This window comes from Microplitis demolitor, chromosome 3, assembly GCF_026212275.2.
Source record: "Microplitis demolitor isolate Queensland-Clemson2020A chromosome 3, iyMicDemo2.1a, whole genome shotgun sequence".
NCBI classification, from domain to species: Eukaryota; Metazoa; Arthropoda; class Insecta; order Hymenoptera; family Braconidae; genus Microplitis; species Microplitis demolitor.
The window spans coordinates 9,064,683-9,081,720 of record NC_068547.1 but is presented as its reverse complement, the minus strand read 5'-3'; the positions used below and the strand labels follow the sequence as shown (position 1 = coordinate 9,081,720).

Here is a 17,038-nt window from a genome sequence, read left to right as displayed (position 1 = left end):
GAATAGTTCCCATAAGCAAATAGGAACCAATCCTATAACCACATTGTAACAGTTCCTGAGCGTATATGGTAATGGTTACCATAATATTATGGTAATCATTCCCATAATGTATGGGAATTATTACCATAATATTATGGGAATGGTTACCATAATATTATGGGAATGGTTACCATAATATTATGGGAATGGTTACCATAATATTATGGGAATGGTTACCATAATATTATGGGAATGGTTACCATAATATTATGGGAATTATTACCCTAATATTATGGGAATGGTTACCATTTTATTGTAATATAGTTTCACAAAAAGATTAAATATACAAAAAAAAATGCTTATTACAAACAAAAATTATTATAATTTCTAAATATTATGGTAACCATACCCATAATATTATGGTAACCATTCCTATAATATTATGGTAACCATTCCCATAATATTATAGTAACCATTACCATACGTACATAGTAACGATTACCATAATTCCATAGGAACTATTCCGATACCGTATGGGAATTATATCCATAGTTATAGGAATGGTTACCATAATATATATGGGTGCCGTTCCTATAATCAACATTTCAAAAAAACCAGTTACCATGCAGTATGGGAACCATTCCCATAATATATTGTAACTGTTACTATAATTTTCTCTCCGTGTAGTGCGCATTTTTTTAAGATGCCTATTTTGCCCCCCCCCCCTGCCCCTACCTCTTTCCCTAATTATTATTAATTTCACGAAAATTAATATGAACTAATTCTAAAAACTGTTTTGTGTGACAGTAAAGTGGCAACGCTTCGAACTTGAGGTATGCAAAATAACTCAAATTCATAAATTATAAAACTTATACATCTTTATTATTACGAGAGAAACGGAGACTGTGCTTCGTACATATGCTCATATTTCATTCTTTTATATGCCTCTTTTCCTGGCTTCTCAAATTCTCTTCTGTCTTATTTTTTTTACCGTCACCCAGTGAGCCCAGATATTTTTCAGGAAAGACGCCTCAAATCCGATCTAGAACGTATTCCACTATCAAGATTCCAATAACGGCGGTCTTATCGGCAGCTTTACGTGATGAAGGATCGCGAAAAGCGTCGCAGCACTTTCCATGGCCTTGCCGTATTTTACATTTATTATCATATTCGATGAGATGATCGTAGATCATATCCTTTTTATATTAGTGACGCGCACATTTAATGGATGTGTTTTAGACACTCAGCACTATTAATACTCATGAATCATGTGATCATCGAATATTACAGCTATTTTCTCTTTTATTTTTAAATCATTCTAATCGCGATTCGGTTTTAATTTTCTAAAAACAACCGTCAGTTTGATTGGTTATTAAAATGGTATAAACTGATCAGATTCTGCCCGCTAAATCGCATTTTTTTAAAATTTGTATTGTCCGATAAAACAGGCATTGAAACTCACAGTTTCTCCAATGCAGGCTACACGAAATACTATTATAGGAGAGTGAGGGGTAAAACGGAGTACCTCCAAAATTAAAAAAAATTTTTTTTTTTATTCTAAACGTTCTTTCAGCAATACGTGATTGCATTTTTAAAAATATCTTTTTTTGGAATTAGAACTGACTTAAATCTTTTACCTTGAAATATTAACTTAATTAATAATAAATAGTGATTAGTAAATAAATAATTAACAATTTGTCCCACAAAAAATGAAAAAAATTTTCTAGATAGCAGTTGAAAATTTTTTCTATGCACTTTGAAAATCATTGAAAAAGAAACAGATTTATGGTATTGGAGTCTCTGAAAACTTATTACTTCCTTAAATACCCCCCCCCCCCCCCCTGTGTGTGATCAAAATATTATTAAATATTAAATGTCAAAAATATTTTCCAAGTACGTTTTTTTATTATTGTTTCAAGCATTGAAACAATATAAATTTTATATCAAAACTAAACAAACAATTACATCCTAAAAAATGAAATCCAATAAATAAACAAAGTTGTGTAAAAGAATTTAGTTTTAACGACAACTGAAACAACATCTGCTTGACAAAATATACTTAAAATAGAGAACTGATGAAAAATAGGAAATTACAGAGCAACTTTTCCTGTATATATACATATCTATACATATATATAACCTAATGTAGTTTCATTGGAATCGAAAAATGGTCGTTGGGTATTACCAGAGTGTGTGTGTTTGAATCCGACGGAAAAGTTATCTTCTATCCCCAAACCAAGTGTCTCTGTGTATCGTAAATTTTTCTACACTTTCCGGCTATTTGTCGGAGTTTGAATAAATTTCGAGTGTATTCGATTTCTTGACTTTCCATCGGATAGAATTTTCATGAGAGTAGTCGATGCACACCAAGCAAGTTTGAGAGTTGGACATTTACAATCTCTTGTTTTTTTTTTTTTTTTTTTTACTTTCAACTTGATCGTTTTTTTTTTTCCTTTTCTTCTTTTCATTCATATGAATGGGTTTGCTAATAAAAAAAAAAGAGATTCAAGAAATAAAAAGATCTAACCTGAATTTTAGGAAGCATGGAACTTAGCTCATTGATCAACTGAATCGGAAGCAAAGAAATTCCGGTACATGGACAAACGTTAACTTAAACTGAGCTGTATATTTTTGATATATACTTCTTCTGGGCACAAGTCTATCTTATAGATGTTGAGTTTGTTTACTTCATCTTCTCTATACTTTCTAGTTTAACTTACTTTTTATTTGGTTTATGTGGCATGGATAAGAACGAGGCGATGTTAGCGCTTGCGATCTCTTCGATTTAAACGGTTCTGCAAAATAAAGCAAGTCTAGCAAGACAGAATCAAGTCAAGTTTCTATTATGGAAAAAAACTAATGAACACTTATTAACACTATTGAAAATTCATGAGTGTTGATAACTGTTTTATTAGTGATCATTGGTAACCATTAGTACTCTAACTAGTGAATCTTACAACACGATTGGATCAGATTAATGTTGAAGAGTGTTGTAATAGTGTTCATTAGTAGTTCGACTTATGAATAGAGTTGTATTAGTGTTCATTAGTCGAAGTACTAATGGATCCTGAAACACTATTAGAAGTGGTTAGTATTGAAGTTTATTAGTGTTCAATAGTACTCTGGCTAATTAATCTTGCCACAATGTTGGAAGTGATCATTAGTATTCCAAATACTGAATCTGATAGCACTATTGGAATAGCGTTTTATTAGTAATCATTAGTAGTCTGATTAGTGAATCTTACAATATTACTGAAAGTGATGTGTTGACCAGGATTTAATGGCGTTCATTAGAAATCTGAAAAGTCGGTACTACTCTTCTGTAAAATTCAAATTAATGACACTAAACACACTAATGCCACTAAATCATTAGTACGCGAAAAAACTAAAGCATTAGTGTTTCTCATTAATGTTGATAAGTTTTTTCCGTAAGGTTTAAATCTTTTTTAATACATAAAAAACATATTTTAAAATACGGAAACAAATTAAGTTTTGACTTGATTTTGACTAAGTTGTCTTACTCAGTACCGATTTACGGCCATTAAATCAAATTAAAGTCACACTATATTGAGTTCGACTAAGTTGACTTAAATTTAAAGTCAACGTGGCTTTAATTTGACTTAGTTATTTAAATTTATGTCAAATTGAAGACACGTTGACTTTAATTTGACTTGAATTGAAGTTGACTCAGATTAAAGTCAAATTCAAGTCAACTCGATGAGTTAGCAAGTGTAGCCAAAATCAAGTTAACTAAATCAGATGCAAATCAAAAAAATTATAGCAGTCGAAATAGAGTCAAAAAAATCTAAATCAAGTAATTTTTTTGACTTGAGAAAACACTCATATTTTGTAAAGACTTTATTTAAAACTATTTTTCACATGTGTCAATATAATGACCATGCTGAAAAAAGCTAGAGAGCTTCATGGCTACCGCACATGAATTAGAGAAATGAATAAAACATTTAAATTGTCGAAGCTTTCTATACATACAGAGAATCTTACAGGTATCGCGGGGAACGATAAAAGTTACTTTGTGTCCGAGATTAACAGCCATTGAGTCGCGACAATCTTACTTTTTTCTTCCTCTTAAGTGATACAACAGGAATACCGATCTCGTCTCTCACTGTGTCATATCGACACTTACTTGATTAATTAACCTACTCTCTATACTCTATTAATGTCAAATCACGAGATGTTTATAATTTTTTACTATTCTATAGATATAGGATTAAGAAATCTTATATAAAAAGAAATTTCTTTACAGATTAATAAAAAGTTGTTTGGAGAAAACAAGAATAATACGAATGATGAGATATTTATCAGTATATAAGAAACGTGGAAGATAACAATTTCTCACTATTTTGACCAGGTAGGTAACGCTAAATCACTATGATTCCCCGAAAAATTAAATAACCTTGGGTGAAGCACGTTAGCTGTTTTATGGTTTTCAGTCCTCATCATCTACAATATCACATATGTATAGTTATATACACTGTAAAAAATTTGCGGTGTGAATAATTTTTTATTTGTTTGAATCCTTCGAAATGAATTTTACTCAGAAAGAGAATTTTCGAAAATATAAATTATAAAAAAAATTACTAATACATACCGAGGTTAGGTCTTTTATATTTTGGAATTTATATTGAGTACAAAAATAATTACGAGCTTCTTTTATATAGGGGGTTGAGAGATTAGAAATATAAATTTGAGGAAATACAAAGTTTTCAGAGACTCAAATACGTTAAATTTTTGTAGTAATATTATTTAGAGGAATAAGAAAAAAATTTTAAGGTGTTAAAAATAAATTATCATTTTTTTCAGGCAAAACGGAGTACCCTCCCCCCTCTCTTTTATTTTTTTGCATAAATAAAATTTTTTGAAAACACTAGAAAAAAATTCAAAGTAATGCTCAATTATATTTACGAAAGTGATTTTGAAATTTTCAAAAAACATTTTAAAAATCAAACTTTTTTTATAAAATTTTAGGAACACCTCACTTTGCCCCCTCCCCCCCCCCCTTTCCTACATTCATGTGAAAAGATTCTTAAAAATTATTTGCAGCTGGTGCTGAAAATTTCTACAATTATGAAATTACTCTCTTAAATTTGAAATAGTGACTATTGACTAGTGAAAAGTATGTCACTAATTCAAATAGCGGTATACTTTTCACTGGCAATAAGTGACTTTTCACTGTCAAATAGTAAAAAAATAAATTTTTCATTTTCCCTCATTAATATAATTTCATTACAAACTGTCACATGACTTACATCGATCATACCACGAAACAACATTTTATATTGTACCGAAATATAAAATATTCCCATAAAATCTATGTCACTATAACTATTACATACTACATAAGTCTGATTCAGTCCCGATTTTTCACAGTATATTCATACAGGTATTACTATTTGTTAATTGTAATATGTTTTGTTATAAGATTAATCAGTGACTTCCGTCAGTGACGCAAATAACGGCATACAAAAAATAAGTGACTGAAAACGAGGTTGGGGCTTGACACAGAGTTTTCGTCTCATCGTGGTCGTCGCCACCCCCTTTCGCTATCAACGGAGTCTATCAGGCAGTAAACATTGAGCGGCAGATAAGACTGAAAGATATATTACGAACGCCCGTTGCCCTGGTAGTGGCTGCCGGAGAAATGCCTGTGGCCCGGAGTATGTGTCCCGGTCGCCGAGTAGTTTCTATGGGCGCCTGTATATTTCGCTTCTTTTCTCATTGACCTCACTCTCTTACAACTGCTTTTCTGTACTTGTTCACTACATCTTTTTCTTGCTAGCAACATTTTATTTTTCTTGTTCTTTTCTTTCAGCTCACCATTTCCATCTCTGCTGCCGTTGAGTTTGTTGTAAAAACCCGACAGCGGCGTCTGAATAGTCGCACGGAGGACGGAAGTCAGTTTGCAAGCCAAGCACGGGGTGGCGGCGCCGAACAACCCCTTATTTTCCTTCTTCTTTGGCGTTGCTGCCGAGTACCGCCAGCTAGATTCTACCCCTCACCAATGCCCCATAAGTTTCTATCTTTCTCTCGTACGATTCGCTCTCACCCTTCTCTTGTAACCATTTTCCTCATTTCTCTTTTCTTATTTTCTCTTCCTCCTTTTTCTTTTCCTCTTCTAGCATTTCACTTTCTTTATTTTCCTTATCACTATCGAAATATACCAGTCTTATACTGAAACTACCGTCACTTGATGCTGCAGTCGTAACTCACTCTGTACAACATTTTACTCCCTTAAATCTTCGATAATGTATAGAGACTAAATGTCAGAAGTGTAAGTATGTTTAACATTTTTTTTTCGTTTCACATTTTTCTGTCTTTATTGTAATCTCCATTAATTCTCATTGCTGATTTATTACTACGTTTTCAAGGGAATACGATAAAAATAACAGAGACTAAAATTTTTTAATTTATTTTTAAAATTGAATTTATGTTTTAAGTATTAAGACAATAATATCCCGTAAATAAACTTAATTCTACAAACAAAATAGTAATGGATATCATTTAACAGCAATAACGCGGGTATAATTGATTTTTACTAAATTTTAGAGACACATCCAGGGAAAAAATAATTGACCGAAAACACACCGAAAAGTCTAAATTTGGCCGAAATCTCACTAAAGCCAAAAAATTTTATCGGTAGACATCGAAAAGTGGTCGAAAAAGGGTTGAGAAATCTAAATTTGGCTAAAATGACACTAAAACCATAGAAATTTATTCAGAGAGGCCTAAAATTGGCCGAAATCGCGCCAAAGTCAGAGAATTTTATTTGATGACATTAAAAGTTAGCCGAAAATGCATCGAAATTTTATTATTCTCAATAAACAGGCGGAAAATATACCAATAAATTAATTTGGCCCATTTTCGATTTTTCTAAGGCGTAATTATCGGCCAATTTTCAGCCTAGCTAGATTTCTGCCTTGTGTTTACTACCTGGTACTTTTTCAGGATACTTTTCAGCCGAGAAAAAATGTTAATATTGTTTTTGGTCGAAATTTTTTTACCCGGGCCGCTAGACATATAAAGCATCAGACATATGAAAAGGTTACTAAATAATCATATCGAAGAGTATTTTTAATAGCTGAGCTATGTATACATAAAAACAAATTATATTTCACCACTACCATGAGTGTGTAGAGTTTTTGATTTGATCTATATTTCTATGGTGGATTCTCCCCTATGATATGCAGTAATTTATATTTTTTCTAACATGAACACTTTAATTTTTTTTTATTTTATATATCATCATATTCCCCTTTTACTACTTTTAGTACTTGGTAATCTACTACCACTCAATTTAAGGCGCGCCCATCGACTCACCACTCAAACGATTACAAATTAACTCAACGCTCTTTCACTCTCGTACAATAATGAACTCCGTCAATCCCCAGGGAGTCGTACGGGAAACCATTATAATTATTGTGCTTTTTGTTTCGCAATCAACTCGCTTTTTGACTCCCATTTTTTATTGCAGCTCTTCGATACCGATACATAAAAAATTTCTATTACGTGTATAAAAATACATTCATGTTAGAGAACTAAAATTCGAACTTTACTTAATCAAAATTGATTGTAATGATTTTTCATAACGATTGCAATACAATTGAATTTGAATTTAAAATTACCGCCAAAATAAAGGAGAAAACAACTGGATTTAGTTAAAATAAAATAAAGTCTGAAACACAAAGAAAAAAAATACAAGGAAAATATTGAGCCCCCCCTCCCTACTTACTCCGCATGCAGAGTGATTTTTTTCTAAAACTCCGGAACTCTTAGTGATGGAATGAATTCGGAATTACATGAATTTTGTATTCACTCCCGATTTTTTTCAGTGCAAGTATAAAACACTGAATAATATTTTTCGATTTTGGGAATGAATCAAAAAGAAAAAATTCTAATTCGACCTTGTAGAGATAAATAAGTAAAAAAACATTTAACATAAAGTAGAATGTAAAAAAAAAACTTACTCTCACGCAGTCGAAGAAATAGGGGAAGATAAGGGGTGCGAAGATACCGCCTGTGGCTGCTCTAAATTTATGACTAAAGTCCTTCATTAGTTCCGGGTGACTCTAAAAAATCAAAGCAGCCTTGAATCTTATTCCCTTAAGGCCACTGGTACACTAACATAAAAATGCAGGTATTGTTTTCTTATTTTTTACTGTGTGAAAATCTTAAAATTGGCGGTGTAACAGAGAATAGTCGCTTGTGCTTCCGCAAACAACCAAACCCACGATGTACCGTTAGGTAAACGATTGTCTTGCAGCGGTCAAGTTGTTCTCGATTTTCAAGGTTTTTTACAGATACCGTAGAAATAAAACTTCCGAAAATATAATGACTCACATTGCATAAGATTTCCTTCTTTGACCGAACAAATATTGCGCCATACCTACGTAACGCACGAGGTCAACCTACATTTATCGTGTGTTGCTCCATTTCCTTCATTGCCATAAATTCTTTCATGTATTTCGGCAGGTGATTCTCATGGAAAAAAATTTTATCGAAATCCTTGAATCTTTTTTTTTTTCTAAAACGATATTTAACTGCGATTTTACATAATTATTGACAATATTTTCGTAAAACAAAATTTCTTTTAATCCAGCCTCGATTAAAATTTAAAAATCTTGGAATTTGAGACAAAATGAGCCCCCCCTCAAAAAAATTTAAATATTCGACTTTTTTACCCCTTATACTTTTTCTAGTTTTCTGCCATGTATTCGTAATCTTTATTCTCCCAAAATAAAAAACTAAAATTTGGGGCAAAATGGGACTACTAAAATTTGGTAATTATTTTATTTCATCTTAAAACCCGGGAAAAAATGTTTTTATAAAATTTTATACTGAAAATGGCTTAGTAAAATTTTTAAAAAATTTATTAAGTTTTGTAAAATTTTATAAAATTATACGAAATTTTATCAAAATATTTTTTTTTCCTGAGTAGGTTCCTTATTCTTTAATTATTCAAATTCAACAAAAATTTTGGGAGGTCCATTTTGCCCTCCCTTTCTCAATATTACTTCTAATTAAAATTTTTAAGTTTACAAAGAAATATATAATTCAATAATCATAAAATATGTCGTTATTCTAGCAGAAGATTTGAAAACGAATCAACAAGAATTCCATAGCGAAACTCCTTGGAGAAAGAACTTGCAAAGTTATATGTCATCTAGCCAAAAGCGTGAACTTAATTCATAATTAAGTTCTCCCAGACCAACGGACACTTTGCGGCTAATATAATCTCTAATAATTTTAATATCTTGCACCGAGTTGGAAGAACAGAACGGGTCGTGTAAGAATGGGTATACATATAGGGTGATAGTATATGTATATATACAGCTGAGACAAGGAAGACGAGAGAACTGTGGGAGTGGATTGGAGTGAACGTTTCCTGGATCACTGCCCGGTGTGCTCGCCGCGTGACTTCTGGAGAATGAGACAAGAAATTGTAAGAGAGAATGAGGACTGGAGACGGAATAGATGGTACAGTGGAAGGGGAAAATAAAAGAAAGGCCAATTAGAGAGAGGTAAAATTTATTTGCGGGCGACGGGTGTGCGGATTGTAAAGGGTAGTTACCCGCTTATCTCTTTCTGTCTTTTTCCTATAGGATATATCCACTTCTTTCCCTCTTTTATTTTCACTTTTGTCTCATGTTATTCATTTTTACATCATACACCAGATTGTCCTATTCAGCATACCATAGTTGCTTAATTCATTTTTTACTGTCAGAGAAATAAAAAACATATAATTCCATTGTATAAAAACAATAAAAATAAAAATTAGGCTGATTAATTGGATACTTTCAAAATAATCATGACTACACCTTATCAAAAAAATCCATATGGGAATCCAGGCTAGATTCCTATGTGAGTTCCCTCATGGCGTTTTGGTATAGATTCCATATTGGTCTATTATTTGTGACGCAATATATATATAGGGGGATCACAGAAAATCTGACATTGCGTGACGAAGGGGTGGAGGGCGAGTCTTAAAAGGTAAAATTTTGCGTGACGTATTTTATGAACGGCCCCTTTCTGTCGCCTTCACATCAAAATCAGTCTTCGTTACTCATAATATTTTGCCTTCTTTCATATTTATTATTCGGACTGAAGTCAGACTTTTTCTATCTAACATTTTTTGTAGCCTATTTTTGATCGTCTTTATAGTAAAATTAAGCTGAAGACCTAAAGGTACCCTCGGAACTACAGGGTTTTTAAGGAGTAATTAAAAATACTAGAAGACCTCCAACTCAAGTAACAAAGAGTGCCTCATTTATAGTCACGGTAAAAATAGATGAAAACGAATGAATAATTAATGACAGTGATAATAACTCAGTGTAATTATTTTTATTAATTACGCGGAGTAACCAAACAATCTCTCGCATTACCGGTGAAAGTGGATAGAGAGCGAAAGAGAGAGATTCATCTAGACTGCATCCACCCTTGCATGGTTCGTTTCCGTGTTGTTACATAATACACGTTGTGGCGTGGTTACGTGGATGAGGAATGAGCTGCTGTGTTGCTTAATAACCTTCCTCTTGCCCTGCCTCAGTTTTCTCTGTTACTGTTAGCAGAGTAACCCTTACGTTCTGTATGTACATAGCATTTGTATGTGAGGATATATATACATAAATGCGTGGCTTGGTTTGTGCAGATATACGGCAATGAAGAAGGGCGAGCAGAAAGTGTCAACAGACTTGCTCACATGCAAAGCTTTACCTTGTGAAGGAGCTCGTAGAAATGCCAACAGGCAACCACGTGCGCAACACCCTTTCAAGAAGAAGTAATTATATGATGGCAGAGCACGCTATCATCTTTTCACTAATTTCAACCTGTTAGTTCAAGAAAACTCAGTCATTTTTCAAGATAAATAATAGGAGTGGGTGGGGCAAGAAGGTCTCTTCAAAAATTTTTTGTTTTTCTTGTAATTACCATAAATTCGATATATCTGTGCATTTTTAGCTCTACGCATGGTACCTGGGGCATAATGGACCAGGCGAAAATTCTGACGAAAGGATATTTTCATATTTTCATCGTCAAATTATAAAAAATTTAATATACTTATTCATTTTTCGGCTGATTCTCTATGCCTGGGGGAAATTTGGCCACCAACAATATGTGAAAATAATAATTTTTTTTTTTGATTGATAAATTTTTTAATTCGATTATTTTTTACAGTATTCACAAATATACTCATCGGAATAATATTTAGGGGAGAGTGGGGTCAATTGAAACACGGGGCAATCGAACCAGTAAGCTTAAAAAATCGAAAAAAATAGACAAATGAGTCGTCCTCTTGGGATTATATTTTAATACACTAAACCTTAGTCTGACCAAAATTTGGAACCAATATGATGATTTAATTTTAAAAAATTCAAGTTTTTGTGTTTTTAGGCATCTGAACTTTGTTTTTCAGCTCTTGACAAATTGTTTAATAATTTTTTAATTTTCAAATGTAATCTTAAAATTTTTTTTGTAATACCTTCTTACATATATTAGTCATAAATTTCTAACTTTACTTCTAGTAAAATAGTTCTTGAATATTTTTTTTTAAACTAATTATTTCAATAAAATCATATGGGGTCAATTGAACCAGACTCTCGGGGACGGTTGAACCACACGAATCACACTGTGAGTAATCCGACATGCGCGCGCATCTTGACAGAGTGTGAAAACAAGCTAAACTAACCAAGAAAAAAAAAATTATACTGACAGAAGTTTTAAAAGAGATTGTTATAACATACAATGTTATATAAAATAATTAATATTATTAGAAGTGTTGTAATTTTAGTTTTAGGCTGTAATGAATAGTAAATTATTCATTGAAGTCATTCGTTTGTGGTTCTAACACTCTTGGTTCAACTGTAACCGACTAGTGGTTCAATTGCCCCCGCAAAGGGGACGATTGAACCATTTGATGCAGTTGTATAATTTCGTATTTATTGAAAATTTTCATCATTTGTTAAGTTATGTGCTTATGAGAAATGATAGTTTATATAATAAATTATAATTTTGAAAAAGAAAAAGTTATCATTTTGCTTTTATTCATATAAAAAAAAATTCTCAAAGTATTTTTGGGTCAATTGACCCCACTCTCCTCTACCTACATCTGTACAGGAATCATGAGATCATTTCTTACAATTTTCACATTGAATCCATGATTTCTTAGATTCCGAATAAAGTCCATTATTGCAATAAAGATACTTACAATCATCAGTTTTAACTTTTGAACAATTTTTTTTCTTCAATTTTTTTGAGTTTTAGACTTTATTTTATTTTTGCTGTATCCAAGTGTTCTTTTCCTTTATTTTGGCGGCAATTTTAAATTCAATTTCAATTACATTGCAATAGTTATGAAAAAATCATTACAATCATTTTCTTTTTTTTTTTTTTTTTTTTTTAGTAAGAGTGGGGGAACGACTTATTACACCTTAAAAAATTACATTAGAGTAATATAAAAGTAAGTATAGTTGTCAAAAGAAAGAAATATATTTTTAACCTTGAAAGCACTTTTACAAAATCAAAATAAAAATTTTTTTATCATATTTTGAAGGAGGGCCGTTATGCCCTAGACAACAATTTTTTTTTCTTAAAGTTTTAGCAAAATTTCTATAAATTAATTCGAGATATCAAAAGTAAACTGATTTGATGGTTGAAAGCCACAAAAAGTAATAACTGGCTCAGGGGGACCGTTTTGCCCCACCCTTCCCTATTATATTAAGCTCGCTTTTAAAAATTATCATTCGTTATTTTTTTCCAGCGACTTATTATTAGCTGAGATTTTTGGGTATTTTAAAATAAATCGAGTGTAAGAAAAGTAAAGTAGCAACGATAATTTTTTTATGATCAGATACAGAACTTTCTGATGGTGTTAAGGGTGAAAAAATGTTAGAGAGAGATGACAAGGATTCTTGCTCTCTTCAAGCTCGCTATAGACGTTATTTTTTCTTTGGAAAAAAATCTCTGCCAAAAGCATCTCCCGAGGCGGACCTCAGCGTCTCTTAAATCGTTCCACTTTACGACAGTATGAATACAGAAATGTATTCTGATATGCGTATTTATCTCACCCCAGAAAGATGGAAGATTGCCATTTATTGCCTCGGAATATGTAAAATCGTGGACGAGGTGTTTCTATAGAAATCCACAACTACTTTAGTGATTCATGTTGCATCATTTCCGCTACTAGCTTCGATAAGAGCCAAAAGTTTTTCTTTGCAAAAAGGTTGAGTTAAATATGAATAAAAAAAGCCTTGTTAATTACAACAGAAAAAGAAAAAAATGGTGGGAAATTCAAAAGTGCAAACTTCAATCACTCATGATAATTATTAATATTTTATTTTATTTTATTTTTTTTTTTTTTTTTGGTTTTTTATTTCACGGAAAGAAAATTATGGGGAAGTATTCCTATGTATTATAGGAATGGTTCCCATAATTTTATGGGAACTATTCTTATTATATCATAAATTTTTTTTTTTTTCGCAAAATAAGGTAGAAATTTTCCTGGTGATATGGAAGGATTCAAATGAAGCTTTTGAGAAAGTTCGAGATTTTTTCCGAATTTGAGATTCTATCGAATTTAAATTTTTATTTCCAAAATTTGAATTTTCTTGAATGTTCTGTGCTGACAAAAAATTTCTGTTAAAAATTTTAAAGTTTTTTGCCAAATATGAACTTTTTTTCATTCTTTGAATTTTTGTTTTTATGTTTAATAATATCTCTGTGTATTATAGAAGTGATTTTCACACTTTCCTTTAAATTAATATTTTCATAATTGTATGGGAACCATTCCCATGATATTATAAGAATGGTTCTTACAATAGTATGGAAACTATTCCCATAATAGTATGGGAATGGTTCCCATAATAGTATGGGAATGGTTCCCATAATATTATGGGAATGATTCCTATAATTTATAGGAATGGTTCCTATAATTTCATGCATATATATAATGGGAATGATTCCCATAATATTATAGGAAGTATTCCCATAAATTATAGGAACCATTCTTATGATTATAGGAACCATTCCCATAATGGTATGGGTATCATTACCATAATTATAGGAACTATTCCTATAATTATGGGTAACATTCCTGTAATTATAGGAAATGCTCTCATAATTTATGGTCGTCATTCCTATAATGCTATAGGATGAAATTTCACAAAATTTTGGGAACCATTCCCATAATTTTCTTTCCGTTCAGTTTAATTTTTTTTATTTAAAATTGTTTTTAAACATCCCGCCTTTTTTTCTGAGATGTCACTTTTTATTTTTTAAACCTATGGTCACACTAGTGCTGCTGTCAGCAGATGGCAGAAGATAAAAAAGAAAAAATAATAATAATAAAAATAAAAGATGGCAGCTGAATTTTTCATTAACTACCAGTTTTAAGTTTTTTATTAATAACAATTAAACAAAAAAGATTTAGATAGTGATTTTCTATGGGGTTCTTGCGACAAAAGATACAAAGCTACTCAAAAAAAATTAGGCCAATTTTTTATATATTTTTAAAGCTATCGTGATTCCAAATATACGGACAATTCGCAGCACTGGTTTCTTGGATTAAAATAATTAATTTAAAATCAATGGAATAACGAATCGACTTAATACCGGGTTGAAATTATTCCTTAATGAATTATTTTTGTACTAGTATATAATTTAGCCCATTTTAGTGTAATCAAAAAAGTGTAGAAATGATTTAACGCAAGTGAAATAGTCGAAAAAAATCAGTTGATCGTAAGGCACACGGTTGCTTTTGAGGTTTGCAAAAATATCGCATCATACCTGAGCTTAAAAAATAGCAATTATACATTGAAAGTTATATATGTATTTAAAAAGTAACTGTAAAATAGACAAGAGATTTAATTTGAAGTTTTAAAATTGGCTCATATTTTTAACCTCCACTACCACTTGCCTTAAACTAACAATACATTTACAAAATGTATGTACGTATTCTTTGAGACTTACTGAGATTCAATTACCGCAACGCCTGTGAAGCACGCTATTCTCATCCCCTATCTCGTGAGCTCCGTAAAAGTGACTCTCTTCCATCAGACTTGTCTGTTACTGCCGGCACACCACCTCGGGTTATTCTATTCTCTTATGTATTTTCTTAGCTCATCGTTCTCTTTCTCTCACTCGCTCAATCTCTCTTACTTCTCAAGCATGAACAGGTGCTTCTATGTCTGTCGTAAATTGCGCTCATGTAATCCAAAGTAAAGCGGTCGTTTTATCTGCGCCAGGATGAGATGGATGTGTACTGTGTCTTGTGGATAATGGGTTGCGTAGTTGTACGCAGTAACAGCCATAACTTTTCGCGTCTTTAAAGTTTCAAGTAAAACTATGTATATTATTAATTTTGGGCTGGTGGGGCAAGAAGGCTCCCTCCAAAAATTTGATCAAGAAATTTTTTCTGTTTTTCTTCCAATTACCATAGATTCGATATATATATAGGCATTTTTAGTTCTGTGCTTTATACCTGAGACATAATGGACCAGCCTAAAATTCTGAAAGAAAAATTTTTTCAGATTTTTATCGTCAAATTATAAAAAATTTAATATACTTATTTTTCTTTCGGCTGATTCTCTATACATGGGGTAAATTTGGCCACTAAGAATATTTGAAAATATGTAATAATCTTTTTTTAATTGATAAATTTTTCTATTCTATTTATTTTTACAGTATTCACAAATATACTCATCGGAATAATATTCATCTGCACCTGCACAAGAATCATGAGATCATTTCTTACAATTTTTACATTGAATCCATGGTTCCTTAGATTTCGAATAAAGTCAATTGCAATAAAGACAGTTACAATCATCAGTTTTGACTTTTGAAGAATTTTTTTTGTGTTTCAGACATTATTTTATTTTTGCTGAATCCAGGTGTTATCTTCTTTATTTTGGCGGCAATTTTAAATTCAAATTCAATTGTATTGCAATAGTTGTAAAAAAATCATTACAATCAATTTTTTTTTTAGTAAGAGTGGGGGAACGATTAATTACACCTTAAAAAAATTTTTTTGAGTAATATCAAAACAAATGTAAAAAATAAAAAAAAAAATTATTTTCCAAAGTTTCAACAAAACGTCCATGAATTTGTTTGAGATGACAAAAGTAAACTGATTCGATGGTTGAAAGCACAATAAGTGATAACCGGCTTAAGGGGACATTTTGCCCCACCCTCCCCATGTATATTATTAATTTACAAACTTGTCAAAAACTTATGGTTTTAGTCTAAAATCTATTTACATTATAAAAGCTACTGCCTTACGACGTTGGAACGAGTTCAAAAGTCACCCAAGTTTTTAAAAAACATTCATAAACTAGCAATTGTATTTTTAGGACAAATCTCGTTTTATCCTCGAATAAAGTATGATGAACGACGTACTTTTTTTTTATCTACGAGAAAACTATTTTTCTTTTATTTTCCCTCACTAAAATTTTCTCCGTCCTATGAATCCGATGTTTGGTTCAGCACGATCATAGGTACATAATTCATCGAGCGTGTACCATTGTTGGGGACTTCATTAATACAAATGGCGTCTGCTGAATTTTACTCGACCACTAGTATATCCTCACCAACCCCCATATTCGTGCGCGAAATACCGTCGGTCTCTGGACCACTGGCTGCTTGTGTGTTTGTATGACGTTCATACTTAGTGTTGTATATACGTACACTCAATATATTACACTTTAGACACACAAGATCATCTTATTCTCGTATTTTTTTTTTTCCTGTTTTCCTTGACCAAAGATACGCTGGACATATTTTTCCAGTAGTTGTCGACTTTCATGAGGGTATTTTTCTGCAATAACATATTAATATCACGCAGAAGACTTGTCGGTTAAAGTGACAACCTAGACCCTGGATCAACGAATGCGAAAATAATCGTTATGTGACTTTAGCGAAATCGTAGCTGCCAGTGGGTGTAAAGACTGACCGTTTTCACCAATATGATTTTATCAGCCGTGAAGAAAACACTGCACGTTTCTTATGTGAATTGCTTGAGAATTAATGTCGTCGTAGGATTTAATGCCGAAATATT

At 31.8% G+C, this 17,038-nt stretch overlaps 1 protein-coding gene across 1 annotated transcript in view; it reads right to left on the bottom strand.

Moving 5' to 3' along the window:
* Positions 1-2,726: 2,726 nt before the first annotated feature.
* Positions 2,727-17,038, bottom strand: part of LOC103579963 (homeotic protein ultrabithorax) — a 265,005-nt gene continuing 250,693 nt past the window's right edge. Inside the window, exon 4 of the mRNA XM_014440499.1 lies at positions 2,727-2,774. The gene's annotated coding sequence lies outside the window, so the exon portion shown is untranslated. The remainder of the gene's footprint in view (positions 2,775-17,038) is intronic.